The 8,279-nt window shown below is 43.9% G+C and overlaps 1 pseudogene; it reads left to right on the top strand.

Moving 5' to 3' along the window:
* The first annotated feature begins 5,027 nt into the window (after positions 1–5,027).
* LOC147466037 (uncharacterized) lies at positions 5,028–6,221 on the top strand (annotated as a pseudogene).
* Positions 6,222–8,279: the final 2,058 nt, after the last annotated feature.

Raw genomic sequence — 8,279 nt, 5'->3', positions numbered from 1 at the left:
CCACCTGGAGATATTGCCACCACTTTCACTTGGGTGATGTAGAAGAGCCGCCCCAGGGAGATAAACTATGCCTCTTACATTCATGACAACCTTGTGAAAATGGGGACCAAAAATCCCACTTATATTGTGCCTGGTGATTTGATAACCAAAGTCATCTATGGAGCATTGCATGCCAAGGGAAATTGGCCTCTACCTCCCTCCCAAAATGATTGGCTCAAGCTGAAGGAAGACAAAGAAGAAGAACCTCCTAAGGCTCCAAGGGTAGCCACAAGGTTGAAGCGCCGTTTAGAGGCAGTGCCAGAAAAGCCGCCACAGCCCAAGAAGGAGAAGAAAGAAACTCTACAGGTGCCAGTAAAAGAAACAAAGTCTTAGAAAGCAGCAAGGCTAGAAAGACTAATGGAGAGTTTCAGAGCTGAGAGGATGCTAAAAGGGGATCTGAGAAAATTATGGAAGCCCTCATTTGAGGCTATGTTTGGATCTTCTCGAAGAACTCAAAGGGATTGCTTTGAAGATTATATAAAGAATTTTGAGATCTTAGATGCTACAGCTGAGAATATCCCAAACATACCTTTTACCGAAGAAGAAGTTGATGATGTGAGACGACAGCTGCTAGAAGAGCAAGAAGGGCAAGAAAGAGAGAGGAAAACAAAGGTTGATCGGGACTTCAAGAAGAAGCAACCAACCCCACCATCAAGCCGAGAATCCAACCCTTCACCATCACCGCCTCCTCCTAGTCCTCCTCAACCCCGACAAACTCAGGAGTTGAACAAATCTGATGGGCAACAAGACTCCAAGGAAGAGGAGAACAAAGAGAAAGAGCAGAAGGCAGAAATTGAACCAAAAGATGAGAAGCCAGATCTAGAAGAAAAAAACTATAGAATATTCCTTGATCTACTAGCTGCTGGATACTCTCGAGAAGAGGCAACTTTTGAGTTGTCTAGCACTAGGCCCAAAGAATATGCTGAGCCCTCGATTGGTGGAGTTGAAGGAAATGGCCACAGATATAATGGATTTACAGCCACAAGCCAATGATTGGGATGAAGTGATGCAAAGACTCACTGGGCTCAGAGCAAGGTCTATGGCCACTGAGATTGAGTGTGATAATCTCAAAGCAAATGAAGTTCAAATCAAAGGCGAGGTGGACTCGCTGCAAAAGCAGGACCAAGAGAACACATAGAAGCAAGCCAAGCTGTAAGCTGATCTGGACACGGCACTAAAAAGATGCCAAGAGCTGGAAAGTTAGAGTCAGGCAGCAAACCAAAATCTTCAAAGAGCAAAGGAGGAGTATAAGAAAATTAGCAAATCACTGACGAATGCGGAGAAAGAAAGGGACAACTTGACACTCCAGCTTGCTGATGAGTCCAAAGAAGTGGAGACTTTGAGGAATGATAAGAAAAAGCTGAGCTAGAACATGAGGCCAGCCAGGACGAAGTTATAGAGCTGAAAGATCAAATAAAAGTGAAATATCATACAATCCAGAGGCTAAGGGTATCTCCGGGCAGAGTCAGAGCTGCGGTCTCAACTAGCACTTCTTCAGAGAAGGATATGTATGAAGAACAGATGAAGGAACTCCAAAAGGAGTTGACACTAGAGAAGAGACAAAGATTGATGCTGGCTGAGGGCTCCCTAGTGATGCAAAGCCGTTTGGAGGATGAGAACAAGGCCATGAAAGATGAGCTAGTAGCCTTGAAAAAGAAGATGGACGAGGATCTAAAGATGATGCAAACTGAAAATGAAGACACCAAGAAGAAGCTAGAAGAGGCTGAGAAAGCCAATGCTGAATTGAACGACCTTTTAGTGACCATGGGGGATCAAGCTGAACAGGAAAAGAAAGCATATCAAAAGCAGATTGATGAGCTAAAAGGCCAACAGCAGACTGAAGAGCCACACTTGAGCACAGGGCCAGCAGCTATGGAAGGAATTGATATAGACAATGTGTTAGATCTAGTGGACACAACAATGCAAGAGGACATTCTTGTGGGACCATCCCAAGAACCCCAGGATCTGACACAAGAAGAAGAAGACAATATCCAAAAGGAAATAGAAGCGGCAATAAAAGACACCGCCAAAGAAGCAATGGAGTGGGAGCAAAGGGTATTGAAGTCTATGACCATTCAGAAATTATATGCAAATGTCGTTCGACATGAATGGCTACAACCCTCTCTCCCATATCCTCTTCTCAAGTACGAAGCTGCTACAATAAACAAGAGGATTAAAGAGGAGCCGATAGTGCCACTATACGAAGAAGATATCTCCAAACCAGAAGGTGTTAAGCTTATTGTGGACTCTCAGCCAAAATGGAGAAAGGCATGGCTAACTAAATACCCACAGTATTTAGTACATCTGGTAGAGGCATCTAAAATAATCAGAGACAACCTTAGCTTTTGCATTCTACCAAGGATGCGGACCTGGAAAGAACAAGAGCTGCTGAAGAAAAGCCACCCCACGTGGCTCAATTACCCAAAGCTGCCAGGCTTGAAGGCAAGTGAGAGAATGAGTGGGCAATACATGGTGAAAACCCTAACGACGCCATTAAATTGTTCACTGGCTCGCCTGACCTATCTTGCATTATGCTCAAGAAAATATGTAAAAACCCTTCTGGCAGTTTTTAAGATCTTTAAACCGGACAGGCAACAGACAGCATATTCTTCTTCCAAGACACATATAGATGTGCGTATGAACTGTCTGCTCAACCTTCCCATGAGGTGATACATGCCCTCTATCAACGAATAATGTTTTTGCCCCCGTACCATCTCCAGGCCTTTGAAGAAGCCTTCTACACCGGTTTCTTCACCATTGATACAGATATATTCAGCCCTATATTACTGGCCCATCATGCACGGTATGAGTCTAGTCTGAAGATGCACGAAAGCCTCCACTGAAGAAGCAGCTCTACTGTCATGTCGGGACGACATGATCTAGGAGGGGGGGACTGTTAGCGGCTAGACACACTCAACGGAGGGTGATTGCCCGGCGGGATACTAATTTCCTTTGTAATTATTCCTTAATTGAGAAGAAACCGTCATTTCACCTTTGTAAATAGTGGGGCTTGCATAAGCTTCCAAATTGTATCCCATTTTTGACATCTAGACTTAGTAAATGGTTAAATTGGAACATTAGGGTTTGAGATTGTAAGGTATTTATACCACTTTTGACCTTAATGCAAAAAACCTTTCTCATTTTTATAAGTTTTGTCTGTGTGAGTTGAGCGTACTCTGTGTACGAGAGAGAGTGAGAGTTTTATTTTGACGCTACACGCGCACTGGTGGTCGAAATCAAGTGTGGAGAAGTGCAGCGTGTTGCCCTCGAAGAGAGCTACGCGCCAACACCTACATTGCAGGTGTACGACCCGGCTTTGCGAGATCGACCCACGAGCTATATCTGGTGATTCGATGAGCATACGTTGTCCTTTTTTGCATTTCAGCATATCCACGCGTTCGCAATGAGTAGAGCTACACATTAGACACTTTAGTTTTCGGAAACAACGACTTGTAAATTTCGACCAGACAACCTAAGTGATTCTGCACCAGGTGTTTAGGGTTGGGGTTTTGGTTCATGGACCTTGGGGAGAGCGACCTATTGGTGTTGATAGGATTTCCCTCAAGTTCCGTAGCGTTTCCAGAACGTTTGATGGGTATTTGGCTCTTAAAAGCGTTGTAGGAAATCTCCTCTTGTGTACTCTTGAAGGCTGTAACTTAGACATTGGGTAGAGACCTCTGTAGGAGGTAGTCAATAGTCGGTCGAGTGTAGGTTGACACCCTATGCTTGCTTCCACGCGCCTGCGGGTCGAGCTTCGTCCTTAGCTGACAAATCTTGTTAGGTGAGTTCTCGCTGTGCTGACGTCTGTCACGGCCTATCCGCCAACAATGGAGATCAAGCAGGAAATGTGCCTTCATCAATGAAGGACAATGAAGTGTCAGCCAGAGACACCAGTCTCTCCATCTTGCAGACCATACAAATGATGCAAAGGGAAAGAAAGAGAAAGATGACAGGTGTTATTTCTGGGTTTTTTTTCCCTAAAGGTAGATAATATTGTTTAAGGTTCATTCTTGTTGATTGTTTCTTCTCTCTTGCAGATGGAGCTACCAAAAAGCCTATAGAGGATGCAAAAGGGCAAACAAAGACATCAAAGGACCAATTAGCCATAGAGACTGGAGAAAATAGTAACATGGAATCTGGAAGAAAAGGTGCTACAACAACAAGAGTCAGAAAAAGACTCCAAACATAGTCTCGACCCACAGGCGCGTGGAAGCAAGCATAGGGTGTCAACCTACACTCGACCGACTATTGACTACTTCCTACAGAGGTCTCTACCCAATGTCTAAGTTACAGCCTTCAAGAGTACACAAGAGGAGATTTCCTACAAAGGACCAATTAGCCATAGAGACTGGAGAAAATAGTAACATGGAATCTGGAAGAAAAGGTGCTACAACAACGAGAGTTAGCAACGACTCCTTTTCTTCCAGATTCCATGTTACTATTTTATCCAGTCTCTATGGATTCCATGTTACTATTTTCTCCAGTCTCTATGGCTAATTGGTCCTTTGACTCTCGTTGTTGTAGCACCTTTTCTTCCAGATTCCATGTTACTATTTTCTCCAGTCTCTATGGCTAATTGGTCCTTTGATGTCAACAACGAGAGTCAGAAAAAGACTCCAAACATAGTCTCGGTATTTTTGCTTTGTAGCCACCCCCATTTTTTGCTCTTTTCCTAAATCTTGTCACCGTTTTTGGCTTTGTAACAATTCTCCATTTCCTATGAATTAAGAAAGCCAAAATCAAAATTTTTTTGTCCTGTCCATCATTGTTGTTTATCTCATTATTGTTGTTATGTTCAGATGCTGCCACTAGCAACATTGACAATCTTGATCACATAATAAGCACAGTCTACTATGAAAGACCCTCCTGATGTAGATGGTTCATTTAGAGTTGAGGGCCAAGTCCCATGTGCTAGCAGCATTGATGACCAAGAGGATAAAAACACGAAATTTTTTGTCCTCAGTACAGGTGAGGACACGGAGGTTATCATGAAAAAGTTTGAACCAGGAAGGGAAAATGGTGATGCATCTGTGGATGCAGGTGGTGATGCAAGTTGTGCAGTTGGTGCAGTTAGTGCAGGTGGTGCAGGTGATGACACGCAGATTACAATTGATAAGTCTGAACCACCTCGAGAAGATGGTGACGCATCTGTGGATGCAGGTGGTGCAGTTGGTGCAGGCAGTGCAAGGGAAGACACAGACATTATCATTGAAAAGTCTGAATCACCTTGGGAAGATGGTGATGCATCTGTGGATGCAAGTGGTGAAGCAAGTTGTGCAGGTGGGGCAGTTGGTGCATGTGGGGACACAGAGATTACCAATGAAAAGTCTGAACCACCTCAGGAAGATGGTGATGCATCTGTGGATGCAGGTGGTGATGCAGGTTGTGCAGGTGGTACAGAATATGTAAGGCACGATGATGGGACGGTGTCTCGACAAAGGGAGGATGGAGGAGGTGCAGGTGGTGTTGCAGATTATGTTAGGAACGATGATGGGATGGTGTCTCGTCCATGGGAGGATCCTGGGAACATATTGTTTGAGAGTAAGCCAGCTCTAATCCTTGATATTAATGGTGTCCTATTGACTTCATTAGACAAGAGGTACCGTTCACGAAAGCCTGCCTACTGGACTGATCTAGAAATTGTAGACATAGTAGGGGTGTTTGCTGGGTATAAAAGGGATGCACCTGCATTCTTGGACTGGTGCCTTGTGCACTTTGATGTATTTGTGTGGACCTGCTGCATGAAGACTAAAGTAAAAAACCTGTTGAGTGCCTGCTTTCCTGATCAGTTTCCCCAATTCAAGGAAATTCTTACGCAGCAAGATTGTGTAATAGATGCTAGATTCAAGATAACTGGTGGAAAGCCTGTATTTCACAAGAAGCTAAGTTAATTCTGGGAGAAAAGAGGTCAGTACACTGCTACGTCCACAATTCTAGTGGATGACACACAATACAAGTAGCTGTGGAATCCTCCAGGCACTTTCTGCATTGTGAAGAATATTAAAAATGAGAATCCCACTGAGATTCAAGGATATCTTACAACAACTGTAAGATCTTGGCTCACGGCTTGGCTTTGTGTGGAAGATCACCTCAAGTATGCCGAGGACTGTGCACTGCCGCAACCGATCGATAACCTGAGCATTAGGATCTCAAAGCAGTGGCGTCTAGAGTATTGCGGCTAGATATATTATCTTGACATGTAAACATGATAAGAGATGTAAACAGTCAACCATTTACTGTCTTATGGAGTATTTTGCTCACTTGTAATGATGAAACAATGTAGTAAAGCAGCTTTTGTTAACTTGTATACTTGTTTATGTTTTCGCATTGTTCATCACTGTACCTCCACAGTTGCACAATTACAAGTATTTAACAGAGTTTTCGATACCAGGAAATGTTAAGGGCAGCTACTAGTCTGCATAGTAGCTACCCTTGGAGCTACTTAGCTACACTTGTTTAATTTTTCTATGTTTGTTGTGGAGATGATTTATTTCTTATGGCTTAGTGTACATGCGGGAGTACTGGTGGGCACTTGGGTTGGTTCTAGTGGTCATGATCATTCATGCATCAGATGTATTCAGCATTTACCAGAGTCACCTGTCCATTGTCTCTTAGGACTCGCACATGCAACCTTGAACGTTCGAAAAGTGCTGCCACGTTTGCACTCCCCTGCGCTTATTCTGAACGGCTCCTTATCTCCCCCAACGTGATGACCCCCCCCCCCCCCCCCCCCCCCCCCCCCCCCCCCCCCACGACATTCAGCTATAACGGTGTCGATGGCGAAGGCGGGAGATAAGCAGGAGCCTGCAAAAGACTGCTAACACCTGCTGCTGCTGCGGGCCTGCAAAAGCTGACCTTATCCTCTATCAACACAACCGTTGAGAAACCACCTACTGTGCATGTGCAAGATCCATCATCGGCTGGCTGTCTGGTCAGGGGCATCGAACCCTTGAATGGTCGGCTGCATGTGCGAGTCGCATCTGGAGTTGCCCTCATCTCCTTTTTTGGGAAAGGCTTTTGACAAAGTGTTCATGCTATCTGCCCACAGGATATCACATAGGCATTTTAGACACAATTCAAGCAATTACAAAACAGGGTGATGCTCAGCACAGAGATTACGGAGATTCCCACAAAGAAAAAAAAAAGAAAAGATGTTGAAGGGCCATCAAAAGCAGCTTAGATTAGAACTAGGAATATTATACATCAAAAGGAGTGCTATTGTAAATAGCCTCATATGTTTCTGAGGAAAGTAAGAATTTTCTTGTACGTCCCACTTTCTGCATTGGGAACTCAATAGCTCGTACAAGGTGGGATTGCAAGGTGGCTTCAGGCTCAGAATTTAATAGCTTGAACTCATAGGAATTTTCTTTTTCTTGTTCGTACCAAACGCCTTTGACAACAAATGAGCCGGCATTGCAAACATCCCCCCATGCATCTCTTAGCAAAGCTTTAGTTTGAGTCTTTTCTGTTGTACATTTCAAGACATAGAAATCCACAAGCTCCTTATTGTCATGAGGAGCTATAACAACAAAATTGTCACCAACATGAAGTGCATCACTCAACACATCATGGTGTCCTTCATATGCAAACTCTTCAATCTCATCATCATCTTCGACATCATCTGTAGGTTCAAGGATAACATAATTCCATGCAGAAACGTATGATTTGTTCGAACACCTCCTCCAGCTGCCTTGCAAACAAGCACTACAAAAGCATGAGAATTGCCGATACCTAAGAAGTTTTCCATTTGTTAAGGAGTAGCCGCTGACACAATGTAATCCACGTGCATTAGGCACAAATTTACAATCCCGACGTTGGCTTCTATCCACATCACCTACTTTGACCTCCCAGAATAGTCGAGTAATTGGTCGTACCTGCGAAGAATACGTGGCTGTAGCACCATTGGACATGGTTTCTCTCAAAAATGGCACCACATCTGCTACACATTGTAATTTCACACAGTCTGGCTTTAGCTGCTCCTGAGTGAGATGCCTCTTAATAAAGCACCTGCACCATCATGTTCACCCTTCCCATGACGTAAACCTGAAAAGTGATGTGTCATTTTCAAAGTTGTCAGAGTTCCATATCGAGCAAAAAAATAAAAAGGCCTCTTTGCTTTGAACTGCGAGGCTGCTCCATCTAACCAGCCCCAATGTTATTTGAGCCATATGCCTAGCTGTTTCAACCAACCATAATGGAGCATAAAGCAATGCTGGACAAAAAGAGTATCATGGCTTTTA

Source organism: Adiantum capillus-veneris, chromosome 1 (assembly GCF_014529385.1).
Source record: "Adiantum capillus-veneris isolate H3 chromosome 1, ASM1452938v2, whole genome shotgun sequence".
In the NCBI taxonomy this organism is placed as follows: domain Eukaryota; kingdom Viridiplantae; phylum Streptophyta; class Polypodiopsida; order Polypodiales; family Pteridaceae; genus Adiantum; species Adiantum capillus-veneris.
This window is presented reverse-complemented; position numbering and strand designations above follow the sequence as displayed.